At 41.9% G+C, this 15661-nt stretch overlaps 1 protein-coding gene across 2 annotated transcripts in view; it reads left to right on the top strand.

The window, feature by feature from the left end:
- The first annotated feature begins 3704 nt into the window (after nucleotides 1–3704).
- LOC109417172 (long-chain-fatty-acid--CoA ligase 6) overlaps nucleotides 3705–15661 on the top strand; it is a 107123-nt gene continuing 95166 nt past the window's right edge. The window contains exon 1 of one of the 2 annotated variants that reach the window (XM_029875432.2): nucleotides 3705–3824. The gene's annotated coding sequence lies outside the window, so the exon portion shown is untranslated. Of the gene's footprint in view, nucleotides 3852–15661 lie in introns of both variants that reach the window. The other variant, XM_029875430.2, reaches the window with a different exon arrangement.

Raw genomic sequence — 15661 nt, 5'->3', positions numbered from 1 at the left:
CCAAATAAATACGTTGATAAATCCGATTACCTATACTCAAGGAAGATCTTGGAGATCCTCAAACTGACAACGAACTTACTACTTGAAAACACATAGCAACATGAGGCTGTTAAAGCATGAATTTCATTCATAATGCTCCAATAGATCACTGATTGCGCTTGTTGATCAGATGGCCTAAACTCCAGGTAGTTCTCGGATACTCTTAAACTTTTAACCCTTGAACACTCCGTAAACGTTCAGTTTTTTTTTTTTTTTTCGTAAACCAACTTTATCTGTAATCTTGAGTACTCCAACTGCAAAATGGAATGTGTGTACTAAAGTTTAAATCTGGTAGAAAATGCCACAGTTGATGCTCCATAAAATTCCATAAAAGACACACAGAGAAAAATTTCTACCCAGTCACTGAGTTGGTATTTTATGTACTGAAAGTTCGTTAGCCCTTGCCTTGTGTTTTACTACTCAGTTTTATCTCAAAGTGGGACAACTCATTGCCAATGAGTTGTACCACTTTTATCGAATACAGAGTATGAAAACAAAAGATTTTTTGATTTCTGAGTAGGACCAACTCATGCCGTTTTTCTTTTTGAACCTGGGTTGGAACTGGATTGGCGGAAAATGTGTAAACAAACAAACGTCAACCAAACTCAAACAAACTTTAGTGCAAGCGAAACCGAAGTCGGGTTGGGGTTGAAACTGTGATCTCATCCAGTTTCAACCCAGGTTGGAACTGGATCAAAAAGAAAAACGGCATCAGTGGATTAGTAGAAAACCTATGTCGAATTCGTTTTTGAACCTGGGTTGGAACTGGATTGGCGGAAAATGTGTGAACAAACAAACGTCAAACAAACTCAAACAAACTTTAGTACAAGCGAAACCGAAGTCGGGTTGGGGTTGAAACTGTGATCTCATCCAGTTCCAACCCAGGTTGGAACTGAATCAAAAACGAATTCGACACTAGAAAACGTGGAGTGTGGGTTCATGTCTCAACTTAGTAACGACCGTGTGTTAGATCATATACACAGAGAAAATGTTCTACTAAGTACTAAGTTGGTCCTAACTCAGAAAACGTGAAATCTTTTCTTTCTTACTAAGTTTTCGTTAAAACTGGTACAACTTCTTGGTAATGAGTTGTCCCACTTCTATTCTCTTCATGAAAAAATAAATGATAATGAGTAGTAAAGGTAAGAGAATCAACGTGATTATATCAATGTAAGAATCCATTACACTCATATGGCACCCGTGCCCAAAGTATCTAAATACCAAGGTATTGCCCGTTGCGAAGATTTATAGATTCCGACGCAAATAAATGATTAGGCTCATTTTCAGCGTAGATGCATTATAAATGTTTGTTTACAATGCAAAACTATCACCAACTGTGTACTTCACAACGCAGCGTAAAATATTCACCAGGATGCGGTCTGTTTTTATATCTGTGGGCCCACGCAAGAAAAAAACACGCAATTAATTTTCGCGCAGGAGTCTAAACAGGTGGAATCTCCGCAATAAGAGATTCCCTCTAATATTCATGGATTTGTGAGAAAAGAAAAAAAGCAAAAAATAGTTATGAAGTTTGCGCTGATTTGTATGGGCACATCACTATTTAGCAAACTTTTTTTTAAGAAATTAAGCACTCCCATCTTAGAAGCAATTATTTAATTGCATCTCACTGGATTAAAAGTGACCTCCATGCAATAAAACAGGAAATATCGCCATTTGAAAATCGGTGACAAAATATTTTTTATTGGTTCTAAACATATTTTTTCAGCATTTAGAAACATCCAAACTAATAAAACTTCACAAACTTTGCTGAAATAATGACATTTTAGTGTAAAACACCAACTTTTCATAACTAACGCAGATGTGTTGGTGAGTCTCCATTTTGACATTTGCGGGAATCTCTTACCTTGGTATTTAGATACTTTGACCCGTGCCTACCAAATTAACGAATAAGTTAAGGACAAGGTTGCTAAAATCGAAAAACGGTGACGACGATTGCAATTCATCAATTTATCTACCCAGCCAAAAAGACTAAAAATGCTACTTGATGCTTGCTTACAGGCAATGCACATTCATTAATGTTTTCAGCAGACTTTGTTTGACGGATCTGCAAATTTGTGCTTACAAAAACGTAAGCCAAATGCATTAGAAAATGGACTCAAGACACGTTCTCCTCAATAAAAGAATCAAAGCGAGAAAAAAATCTGTGCGTAGAGCAACTCAGTTTGAATCTCTGAGTAGAAATCTTTGAGAGTGCACAATTTTTAGTACAAATGGGAGATTCTCTCCCAATTCCAGAGACTGCATTCACATCTCTCAGTAGGATTCCACCAACGGCGTCATGGTTGCGATTTTTTCCGCAGTCAAGTTCGCAGATTGTGAACAATCCTCGGGTACTCACTTTACGTAATTTATGTTTAGTCCCTTACTGTTAGAGCTGTCAGATCAGTGTAACACGCTAAATATAATTTACATAAAAGGCAATTTACACGGAAAAAAATTCACGGTTTTGCAATATTATTGGGTACCGGACTGGACACACAAAATTTGATCGTTTTCTTTGGTACATCGAGGTCTTGAAATTAGTCTATGATTCCACCCTCGTGCTCGAAATTATCTTGCTCTTCAAATCGGGGAAGTCCATAATGCACAGCACCATCATCTTGGGACCATCCTATACGATACAAATGCCAAACCGTTGCAGTTTAAAATGCAAAAAGAAAAACCCACGCTTGGGTGAATCACCGCATTAAATCCGCTTCAGGTTCAAGGCTATAAAAACAATAGGACGCCGTCCACAAATTACCCAACGAATCAAGGGAAAGGAGGGGATTAGGCCAGTGTTAATTTTCATCGAAAATGTTGAATATTTGATTAAAATTGCGTGATAGAAGACAGCTTTGAATACCCTTAAGCGACGCGTAATAAATGGACACCACCTGGTCCATGCTATTTCAGGCCAAACATTTCAATAGATCCTATCTGCATTTGAGAGACTCTCTTTGTTCACTTTCTCTTTCAATTATTGCAAAGTAATGGTACACTTTTCAACAATTTATGCAGTAAAAATCAAAAGACGATTGTTTTGACCATCGTTCAATGCAAGGAGACAATCATAATACATATAAGCAGCTGAGATATTAGCGAAAGAGAAGAAAACCAAAGAGAGCCTCTCTTCTGCAGATAGGACCTTTAGACATGTTTGGCCTGAATTTTTATCCCGTCGTTCGGTTGGGCTCTACCGAAAGCATGAATTAGCATCTAAAAGACTGGAATTATTCCTATTTCGAGTTCTTCCCAGTATCTTTTACCGCCAATTTCCCCTCAAAGTGGTACGTTCACGTCCAGCCAATTGTATTGAACTCAGAACCGAACATGCTCAGTGGAAGTACACCATATTCATATGTTTGGTGCTGCTTGGAACGTCACTCACCAAAACATGACCTGCCACGTGACGTCATACATCACCAGACCGCGGCAACTCTGTTATCCTTTGCTATTGCGCATGAGTCTGTGTGAGTGTGATGGAGGATAAGGACATACGCATACGTTGGCGTATGGCGTGAATGGTGATATGCTCCCGTTCCCATCAGCATGTTTTGCGTATAACAGTTTACGTTTCTCTTTTCGTACGGCGGCTCGATGTGTGTTTTCCGGCTTCCCTACGGCCACGGCAAAAGAACTGCGCTCGTTCGATGAAGATTTTCATTCGAGTCGTGAGGTAAACAGATGTCGGAACGGTTTCGCGAACACGCCACCGGAAAGTTTACGGTCAATTACAGTGAAAGTGCTTGAAGTTACTAATCTGAAGTTGTGAAAGTGTAAATGTAAGAGCTGACGGCAAGAAGTGCTTGGTAACCGATGTGATCACTTATTACTGCTTCTGAGAATGGTGACAAATCAATGCAACACTCAATGAATAATTCACGTAGGAAGTAACATCTGAATCATTAAGAGATTCTGACGTCACATGTGTCGTTTGTTCTGCATCACCTGCGTCAAGTGAAAAGAATGGTGTCAACCGCATAGAGTCGCAAAAATTTCGGTAGCATATTCCCAGCAGTGTTTACACCTTCCTACCGTACATCTCCGACAAGCACAGATCAACCGGCTGACGTAAAGAACAGGGGCAAAAAACTCTCAAATTGTTTACTTCTGCGTGCCGCCTCTAGAATGTATAGATGGCCCGCTGCTGGCGAACCAGCAGACTCGTCCGATTGTACCGTACGATATTCGCTCGTTGGCAAACATGCGCGGTTTGGTTCCATTTGAAAATTTCAAGCACGCTAAAGAGTTTTACCCGAATTGAATCATAGAAGTGATAGATTTTCTTGAAGGTAAAACGCACGGTAATGCCTGGTTTACATTGTTCAACTGAAACGAGCATTCCACTTGCTAACTTCTCAAAGATGTTCAATCCAATGGAATGATGTGTTTAGACTGAGCGAATGACTTGAGTGTTCACTTGAATGCTCTTGAAAGCATCTCAGTTTAAGCAAGGGTTTACATTGTTCAACTCGTGCGGAGCGTAAGCAAACTGAATTGAATTCATCTCACTGACAGATGACTTGAAATCAGCTCACATGAATCGCGAGTTTAGACGGGGCAAGTGAGACGGTTTCGTTTGACTTGAATGGAAAAGTTCAACATGTTCAACTTTCGTTCAAGTCAAGTGAGTTGCTCATGTGAGATGAATGGTGGTGTTTACACGTTCAATTCGCATTCAATTGGGCATTTTCCATTGACTTGAATCCAGTCACTTGCACTGTCTAAACCAGGCATAAGGTTCTGTTACAAGGCTTTCCTGTACAGGATGTACAGGATTATCCTGTACATTTCATATATGCAGCCTCAGAAACATACAGTTTGTAATTTACAGGATTAGGGGCGATACACAAATTATGTCACGCAAAAATCGACATTTTTCAACCCCCCCTCCTCCCTATGTCACACTTTTTGAATGGGACCTCAATATTTTTTGTATGGGTGGCTGGTCACGCTCTACAAAACCTCCCTTCCCCTGATAGCGTGACGTAATTTGTGTACCCCTTAGCTTCTATTTTAAGTTCAATTAAAGTGAGAAAATCAATCATATCATGTGTACAATTTGTTTAGTGTGCCCTCCTAATTAAAAGAGTAAATCTTGTGAGAGTGAGAGAACCTCCTGGTCATGTAAAATCAGATCAATGTAAGTGCTATTTGAAGAAGCACTACAACCAGCTCATTGATGGATCATCGACGGATTTGTGTGGGAGCAACCACGTTGGTGGTTATTATCAAACGTGAACTGTTTACACAATATAGGTCTAGTTTATTGTTTTATGATTGACCATGCGAGTAAGTGGATAATGACTGGTTTTGCTCAAAACAGTGCTAATCTGAGTGTTTTCTGGTTGGTTTGCTTGATTTTACAAGACGTAATCGTGCATGTAGGAGTTGAACGGACCAAAACAGGCACAGATAAATCTTTTAAAACTAATGGAACAAAAAAATTGGAGGTTAAAATGATACTTAGAAATGTTAAGTCAATTGGTGAAAGGTTTCCTTTTGCCTTTCTCGTACAGTCGGGTTTCCTATAAGACGCTGCCATCCATTTACGCTCACCACGCGAAGTTTTGAAAAAGATTTCAAAATAACTTGGAAATGTATCTTTCATCAAAACATTGTTTCATTCAAAAATTATATTTGTTTATGATTAGGTTAACCCGCTGTTTTATCTTACCTCATCTAGGGTTTTAGACCTCATTCCCAGCACTACAGGCAGACGCGCCAACTTGGTCAAATTATTGGGGGGGCAAGGCCTGTTTTTTCTGACTTTTTGTATGGGAAAATTAGAAAATCGTCAATTATTGGGGGGCAAACCTATGCTTGCCCCCCCTAAGTTGGCGCCTATGACTACAGGTAAACAAAATGAGCCATTTTACGAGACGTTTCGGATCAGCTGATCGCTCATTTCATGAATGAAAATTTGACAGGAGGTTGCGCCCAAGCCCGTGAGTGTTAATATCAATATCAACACTGTTGTCGTTTCGTAAAATAGACTATTGTCCTAAATTCACAACGAAACGACCGTTTTCGTCCACTTCCTCCATCTGATTCAGATATTGTGTGAAGTTGTTTTTTTTATTCTTCAATCACTTAACCCTCTAATACCCAAATTTTTGATTTTGATCTAAATATCATTTTTCGTCATCTAAAATCGATTTAAACATGTTTTGGAAGATGATTCTTTTTAATTCTCGATTTCGTGAATTTCAGTTTTTGATTTTTCTAATTTTTATTTTTGAACATCCCCACACTTTTATATTTTTCCTGGAAGCCAATTTGGGGAACGGATTTTTAGAGATGAAAACATTTTGAGATTTTATGATTATTGTTGAAATATTATTATTTTAAATTTTTTTCACAGAAAATTTTATTTTCCGTGTAATTTTAAGAAAAATAATTTTAGAGTGTATTCGATTCCCTTAAACTATTAAACAAGGATAGAATGATTTGGGAAAAATTTAAAATATGTTAATTGTAGCGATTCAATACAAAATAAACAATGATTTCTAAAAGGTGACTAAAACATCAATTTTTCAATGATTTTTAAAAAATGTAAATACGTTTCAAAATACACCAAAAATCATTTTGAGATATACCGAACAGTCCTAAATATCATCCAAAAATATAAAAAAAATGATTTTCCACGAAACAAAAATTACAAAAATGCTCAAACTATACCCCGTCTAAAGGCGGTATATTGGGTATTAGAGGGTTAACTTAATTTACAGCCCTTTTGTCCACTAGGGTACCGCGTGAGCGATTCCAATTAGCAGCTGTACATACACTTTGTACAGCGCCTAACTGTATTCTATTCTAATTCTACTATATCGAACTGGTGCCTTTGCGCTGCTGTCACTTTTCTTCCCTGTCGTCCATGGTAGAATGGTACACACTTAAAAATTCTGAAATTTGCACGAGACAGAAACATCAAAGAACGTAAACATTTTCAAGAATTAATCACAAATTGGACTCAATTTTACGTGCGTCATGTAAATCCTGGTTGGTTGCGTTAGATGTCAACAAATCTACTTCACCAGAAACGTAGAATCAGTATCATCTGCATCTGCCACCTTCTAACTCGGTGCAATAGTCGAGAGGTAAAAGATGTGGCTCACATTCAGCAGATTCTGAGTTCGAATCCAGGCATGTCAATATTTTACTTTTATATGTTTTATCTATCAGATCGGTTCTAGCGATTGCTAGATGCTAAGAAAGTATATGTCTTGGAAGACGTATATTTACATGTTTTGACCTGTAAAATTGGGTCTTTGAAGACGCTCGTATATGTCAGGTTCAGGACACCTAAAATTACATGATTATTTGTGTAGGCACGAAGATGTTGATGTGTGGCTCTTGTTTCTTTTCCAGTCCGATTGTGGGTCCATTATGAGTTGCCGTTAGCCGATATCCAAGTTTCTGGGTCCGTTAGAGCATATGCTCAGAAGAGGGTCAGGTGTTAGCCGCTCTCGAGGGGAAGAGCAACTGACGAAAAGTTGCAAGTGCCGGGGCTGGGATCGAACCCATGACCATCAATTTATGAAGATTGTTGTGAAGATTTTCTGCCGGAAAGTTGAATTTGAACGAGTTTTCTGCATCTAGTCCATCGCTGATTCTCGGCACCAGTGCCGAACTTCCAGCAAAATCAAATGAGAAATCACTTCGGCAACTATCTGTGTGCTGATGAAGTGCACTCATCTGCGTGTAATGTTTGGATTGAGTACTTATGTTGCTTCCGAGTGAACCTGTAGCTTGTATGTTGCGGGAGATGATAACCCACGGAAGTGCGTTTGGAAAATATCCATCAAGTGATATTTTAATTTGTTTTGCTATTATGTGCCGGGAATTAACACGAGTATGCAAATAGTTCGAAACCCTATTTCAACTTGTGCCGATATAGCTTTTCTTAGCTTTTACTTGGAAGTAATACTTTTCAGCATCAGTTGCGGTTCTGAAAAGAATGCTCAGGTCGTAGGGAACAGGGTTCTCCTCCCAAGATTTTTGGCAGAGATAGCTGTGCAACCATTATTATTTTCACCGTGATCTACTTTGAAAACAACTTCCACACAACCAAAATTCCTTTCAAAATTCACTTCCTTTCTTTACCGCTACATTTCCCCACAAACTACTATGACGTTTAGTTAATAACCTGAATATATGAAAATCTTGCATCATTCTACGTCAACGAAGGAGAAAAGACTACTTCAGACCTAACCCTATACCGTGCCCATTGCCGCAAAGCCTATCGTATCTCAGGGATCATCAGAAGTTATTGGAGATGAACCGGTGCAGTTCGCACCCTCGAGGTTAACTGTCCAGTCTTGCAGCTACGGACTTCGCGACTCACTCTTTTAGGAGGGCACCCGCTGAACACTGCACCGACAATACCGAGAACTGATACTCAGTGTACCGCAACTTGACCTTCTATAGCAAGGTTCTCATTACCAGATTAAACAGCAGAAGAATGTGCAATATGGTGCCTCTGTCTACCCCAGAACTTTCCAGAGATCCATGACAAGAGCTTTCAACCTATTAGGCCGTCGACACGACAGGGATACACGTGGTCAACTGTCCGATAGACATAGCAGATCTGGACATCTCGGAATCCTCTGCATAAGCTAATTTTAAGGGCAGGTTTGGAACTCCGTTTGGACCAGGTGCCTTACCAACGCAATCCCCGCAAGTTCCTCATCGGTGACTCTTCCCCCATCGCCTGCTAAAGTACGCTACACTCATGTGAGAGGAGGCCAATGGCTCGGGTCATGCCGCGAAAAGCACCACTTGATAGTCGTCTCCAGTATCTTTGGAGAGTACTCGGTAGGAGTCATTACCTCATGGCATAGCCATCATGACCCTACAGACATCACCCTTGACACTCTTATACAATCCCTCATAGCCGGTCTTTTTGCTTGTCTCGATCCTCCACTCAATTTTGCCAGCCGCAAATGCCACCTTTCAATCATCCAGTTTCTTATCAGCACGTGCTCGCTGCAACCATCATCTAGCAAGCCCATAGACAGATAAGGCACAGATTCCTAAGGTGGACTTTCCTAGCCATGGTGGCTTTGCATAAAACCGATGAGGTTCCTCCATGACGAATCGCCCCTATAAATACTTCTTCGATGAAGTATGTTGTCTTCCGAGGGATTGACGTGGTCGTCTCTTCCCCTTTAGTCGATACTCTGCTGAACCGCCAGATGGTTGCTGCGAGTGAGGGCATCATTTATCCTCCGGTTCGAACTACTTGTTAGGTCATTGACTTCACTCCGTTTCGATATTTTTTTTTGTATCGACATCAGCCAGATATATGTACATCTAGCATGGCCAGTGCCTCTGGTAGGATCTGTTATAGCCTTCCATATTCCACGGCCCAACCATTGAAGTTATCTGTTATTAGCACCGACCGTCATTCAGTCGAGCAGCTGCGACCACCGAGAAGACACAAAGGAGCTACAGAAGCAGAAGAAGACTTCGTTGACTTTGGCGACCACAAAGGCCTCGTCAGATGTTGACACCAATTCCTGGACCACTACCTGGTTGTCCATATCGCCGCTATTTTGGTTCCGTTGCTCATTACCGGCGGGTATTCTGTATGGGTCTGGTATGATGGTGATATCCGTCCCCCACTAAGCGACCGCCTGACAACATTTGCTGGGCAACGTCACAGTGGTTCAGGTTCAGCTGCATTACCTGCATTGTGACTTTGTTAGCTGTGACTCTCTGAAGACCGGGCAACTTGGGCCTCCTGTCGGGTGCTTGCTGTTTGCTGATTTACAGGAACAAATTAATTTGGGAGGATTCGTGCATATGGCCTTATGGCCTTTACCTCCACAACGCCTATAATTCGACTTGCTCCTGTCAAGGCCTTGCATTTCCATGTTTTGCTTCCTGGTTCCAGGCACCTGAAGCACGTCTCCGGTGGCTCGTGTATGGTCAGTGGACATACCGATTAGCCCTTCTTGAGGTTCCCTGTTTTAGCGTCCGCCACAGGTAGGTATACCAAAGCCACCTGTATCCCTGCCGAGCCTGCACCTCTCACTGTTGTCGCAGTGCCGTGACAAGCTGTTCCACGACAGTGATCTCGTCTAGGTTTGTCACCTTCAGAGTCGCCACCGCTGTAAGAGTCCTTACCTTGAAACCTGCGCCAAGGACCTCTTCATCGGCCGACTAGTATCTACTAGTCGGGCTAAACCCACGGATACGACGGCCCCAGTCTGGGTAGACTTCGGAACCTTTGACTTCACGAGTTCTGCCGCTGCCACAGTTTTCATGGGTTTCTCGTGGTTTTGTTTGGCCATCATTGACTGTCGAAGTATCAGCAGGGCTGGTGTTGGACTTCGAGGACGCAAAGTTAATGATGCAGTTAAGCTGCTGCGCAGCCACCTCCACCGCATAGAGTCCCTCTCTATTTTGTTGATGGGCCGCTCCATCCCTGCATTAACGCGGTAAGGGACAAATTACTATGGGCGGTCTCAGCCTGTTGAACAGGACACGCTAGATTATTTTGGACGCTGAATATGAAAGTATAATATCTCTGTAATTGGCACAATCTTGTGTGTGCTTACTTACCTTACCGATCAGGCTAAGGCCGGGGTGGCCTCTGCTGTACATAGTAGCCGCCTCCATGCCACTCGGTCCATGGCTGTTTGTCTCCAGTTCCGCACTCTGCGTAGGGTCCGCAGATCGTCCTCCACTTGGTCGACTCACCTAGCTCGCTGCGCTCCACGTCTTCTTGTACCGGTCGGATGACTCTCGAGAACCATTTTAGTCGGGTTGCTATCCGACATCCTGATGACGTGACCCGCCCACCGTAGCCTCCCGATTTTCGCGGTATGGACGATGGTTGGTTCTCTCAGCAGCTGATGCAGCTCGTGGTTCATTCGCCTTCTACAAGTCCCGTCTTCCATCTGCACTCCGCCGTAGATGGTACGCAACACCTTCCGTTCGAAAACTCCAAGGGCGCGTTGGTCCTCTGCACATAGGGTCCGTGTTTCGTGCCCATAGAGGACGACCGGTCTAATCAGCGTTTTGTAGATGGTTAACTTCGTGTTACGCGTTACGGCGAACTTTATTCGATCGTAGAGTTCTGCGGAGTCCAAAGTAAGAACGATTTCCTGCCACAATGCGCCTCTGAATTTCTCTGCTGGTGTCGTTGTCGGCGGTCACCAGTGAGCCCAAGTACACGAATTCTTTAACCGCCTCGATTTCATCACCGTCGATATGAATTCGGGGTTGTGGGCGCGGTGATTCCTCCCTGGAGCCCTTTGCCATCATATACTTTGTCTTCGACACATTAATGACTAATCCGATTCGCCTGGCTTCACTCTTTAGTCGGATGTACGTTTCCGCCATCGTCTCAAATTTACGAGCAATAATATCAATATCATCGGCGAAACCAAGCAGCTGAACGGACTGTGTGAAAATCGTCTCACTCGTGTTTATCCCCGCTCTCCTTATTACACCCTCTATCTAAAGCAATGTTGAACAGCAAGCACGAAATACCATCACCTTGCCATAACCCTCTGCGAGATTCGAAGGGACTCGAGAGTGTCCCTGATACTCGAACTACGCACATCACTCGATCCATCGTCGCCTTGATCAATCGTATCAGTTTATCCGGGAATCCGTATTCGTGCATAATCTGCCATAGCTGTTCTCGATCGATTGTATCATACGCCGATTTGAAATAGATGAACAAGTGATGTGTGGGCACGTTGTATTCGCGGCATTTCTGCAACACCTGGCGGATGGCGAACATATGGCCCGTTAAAGCGCGTTCATCCATAAATCCAGCCTGATATTGCCCCACGAACTTTCTTGCAATCGGTGATAGACGGCGGCATAAAATTTGAGAGAGTATCTTATAGGCAGCGCTGTGGCAGTACACTGAACGAAAACCCCATCCCGAAATCGACTGATTTGTCCGACCATCCAGTCCAAATTATCAAAATCGTGTTTTCGAATGACGAATCAGTCATACGGCAATCATCCCAAAAAGCGGATGACGATCATCCTATTCGCGTATGAGTCGACGCACGCTATGTGAATGAATATTAGTTGCAGAGCGAAGGCCACACAGATGCATCGAATTTATTCATCGATAGCGTAACAAGTTCCTTAATCGTGACACCCGGGACATTGACGATTTTGCTTCGCATGTCCTATCCTGGACATGTCATAATTTTTGAAGAGGGTGCCCGCAAGGGTACCCTGGCCACTAAGCACATATTTTTTGAAAACGATAGCGGTGACATTATTGTTATCAATCGCTAAAAAACAAAGTTGCTCGACCATATGGTCGACATTCTATTTCCATATCGTTGTCATCCGATTTTAAGATGACATCATTCGGTCGGTGGACCATACGGTTTCCGACCGAGTGTCGTTAAGGGGCGTGATCGTATCGCCTCTCAGTCGGTCTTGGGCGGGGGGTTTCGTTCAGTGTAGTGTGATCGCGCGGTAGTTCCCGCAATCAATGATGCAAATTATCACCTAACGAGTGCTCAAACAACATATCAACTGTACACGGAGAGATTGGAAAATACTAAAATGCATAAAATCTTTACTAAAACCATATTCGATCTGCCCACCCTTTGGAATGCATATTTTTTACTCTATTTAATCAGTGCATTTCAAGCGTTTATGTATTGGAATGCGTATGCCGATTATAACCTTCAAAATGCATATTTGGTTTTGTTTTTGTTTTTTTTTATTAATTTTCATCAATAATAGAAGCTAATAGAAACTTTGAATGATTAGAAACAGAAATTCGTCATTTTATTCCAATCTATTTGAAAACATAAGTACAGTTCACTTAACAATAAAACAATAAATCACTGATAAGCAGGATCCAACGCATATCGGTATACAGAACCCATCTATGTGATGCGATGTGATGCTCTGGAAGTTTCACTCAAAGCTCCTCCTTATAGGTAGTTGTTCTATCTTTTCCGCATCGATTGAGGAGCAGGAACAGGTATACTGGAACCAGAATTCAGGGAATGACTTCCGTCGTGCTTTCCGTTGATGACGAAAACTGTTGAATAATTATGAAAGTTTTCAATTCTAAACCTGTCAGAAAAGAACATGCAGCATACCTCGCAGCATACTTACTCAAGCTGGAATTGTCGAGGGAACAATCGCGGCCGGTGATCTCCATGACTTCTTGTAGGAATGAGGTAAAATATTCCACTAAAACTTCTACAAAATAATATAAATTCTACAGTTTGCAGTGGAACTCGCGAGCAATGGCGGTTGAGTGGCGGTTGGAAAGTCTTTAACATTTTGTTAAGTCCCAAGAGTAACATAAATGCCTAGATATCCACGGAAGCTAATAAATATCATGTATGCATTGGAGTGCATAATGAAAAATAACGTTATGCATACTTTTTATACACATCAAGGAGTAAAACTTTAAAATGAAAAAATATTATTAAGGAATATGCTAACAAGCATATCCATTTTTCTCCGTGTTTTTACTTATCGCGTGCGATTAAACTGTGCACTGATCAGTGATGAGCAGTGGCAAAGAGATGGCAAAACAAACATGATGTAACTCACAAACGATTTTGCACACATCTGATAGAACCGTCACACGCTCGCCCGAACAGCCGAACCATACCGAATGGGTTGGTTTTAGAACCTACGGCACGAACGCTCGACACACACACAGAAGCAACATTCGCATGTACCGATACCATACCAATAAAGTTTCCAGCCAACGATGCTTCGCGATAAGATATCGAAACGCATCGAATGCGATGAAAAGAAAGGCTTGGCTGGAACGCAACGGCTAAACGGCGAAAAGGTACAGTCAACAATGCTGATCAGCATCGAGTCTGCTCGTGTGCTATTCGTATAGGAGGTTAATTGGACAAAGCGAAGAAGGGTGATAACATATTCGTTGTCGAAAGCAGATCGCAGCATTTCGCGAATGTTTTCACCAAATAGAAAGCTTGCCCGCAATCCAACTTGTCGCCCTTTTTGTAGATGGGACACACGATACCTTCCATCCATTCCTCCGGTAATACTTCCTCCTCCCAAATCTTGGTAATGACCCAGTGTAGTGCTCTCACCAGTGCTTCCCCACCGTATTTTAGAAGCTCGCTTGGTAGTTGATCTGCTCCTGCGGCTTTGTTGTTTTTCAACCGGCCAACCTCCTCCTCAATCTCTTGGAACCTAACACCTTGTATAAGTCATAAATGGTCAAAATTTCATTGTATTCGAAATCTTGAATCCGAAGATATAACAGCGCAAATTTGACTATCGTATAATTACACTTTTTTCTAGAATCTTGATAATTTCGTGCAGAATAGCCAGATCTTTTTCAAATTTTGGCCACTGATACACAACTAGTTGATCGACTTACAGTGAAAATTTTATGCACTTTTCGAAAAGTTACAGCTAGTTGACCATTTTTTGGAAAGTGAAAATTTTGCCTGCCCCGATCATTTTGTCTATCCTCTATATCAGTTGGGCATACTTTTGGCTAAGTTTCCCCATACTAACTTCAAGCTCGATGAGCGGCCGCCTATGTTGCTTAAATTGGGGTGTGTCATTTCACCTCACCTGCAGAAATTAAAACGATTACCCCTACATTTTACACTACCTTCCCCTATGTAGAAGCATATTTTGCACTGTTCTTTTTATGTACATGTTCAGCAAGTCTTGTTCAGACAGACAGACGGTCGCACATTGCGCGGTGGTGTAAAGAGAAGTCAAAGAACTACTCACAACACAATGTGCGCCGTGGCACTGCTTGATCGTATCCGATGTTTTCTGTGTGCCTCTATCTAACGTGCAGTACCCGGCACTCCACAATTATCATCGGCTGGCTACCTTTACCTTACCACCACCCGAGCTTCGAGGTAGATGTGCTGCGCCAGCAGCATTGCTGTGGCAACTTTATGGTCGGTAGTTTTCAACTACATACTATTACCCAATCGTTCGCCGACTATGGGAGAAGTGCTTTTCCACCTTGTGAGAGTTCTTCTTCGTTCTTCGCTCCTCCGTTCAGTGTGTTGTGATCTTCAAGGTAGAGTGGTTGATCCGCGTGCGTAATCGATTCGGTGGCGTCTTCGAGTTATCCAACTGGATAACGGTGTTCGGATACGGACTGCGGTTTTAACCCTCTAATACCCAACCCCGCCTTGAGACGGGGTATAGTTTGAGCATTTTTGTAATTTTTGTTTCGTGGGAAATTAAAAATTTTATATTTTTGGCTGATATTTAGGACTGTTCTGTATATCTCAAAATGGTTTTTGGTGTATTTTAAAGCGTATTTACATTTTTTAAAAATCATTGAAAAATTGATGTTTTAGTCATCTTTTAGAAGTTATTGTTTATTTTGTATGGGGCTGTTCATAAACCACGTAGACCAAAATTTGACCATCTCAGACCCCCCCCCCTCCCCCCTCGTAGACTTTTGTCCATACAAAAATTTTGAAATTTGTATGGATCGTAGAATTTGGCCAGACCCCCCCTCCCCCCAAAAAGTCTACGTGGTTTATGAACAGCCCCTATTGAATCGCTACAATTAACATATTTTAAATTTTTCCCAATCATTCTACCCTAGTTTAATAGTTTAAGGGAATCGAATACACTCTAAAATTATTTTCCT

This window comes from Aedes albopictus, chromosome 3 (genome assembly GCF_035046485.1).
Source record: "Aedes albopictus strain Foshan chromosome 3, AalbF5, whole genome shotgun sequence".
NCBI lineage: Eukaryota > Metazoa > Arthropoda > Insecta > Diptera > Culicidae > Aedes > Aedes albopictus.
The sequence above is the reverse complement of the archived record's forward strand: the minus strand, read 5'-3'. Positions and strand labels throughout refer to the sequence as shown.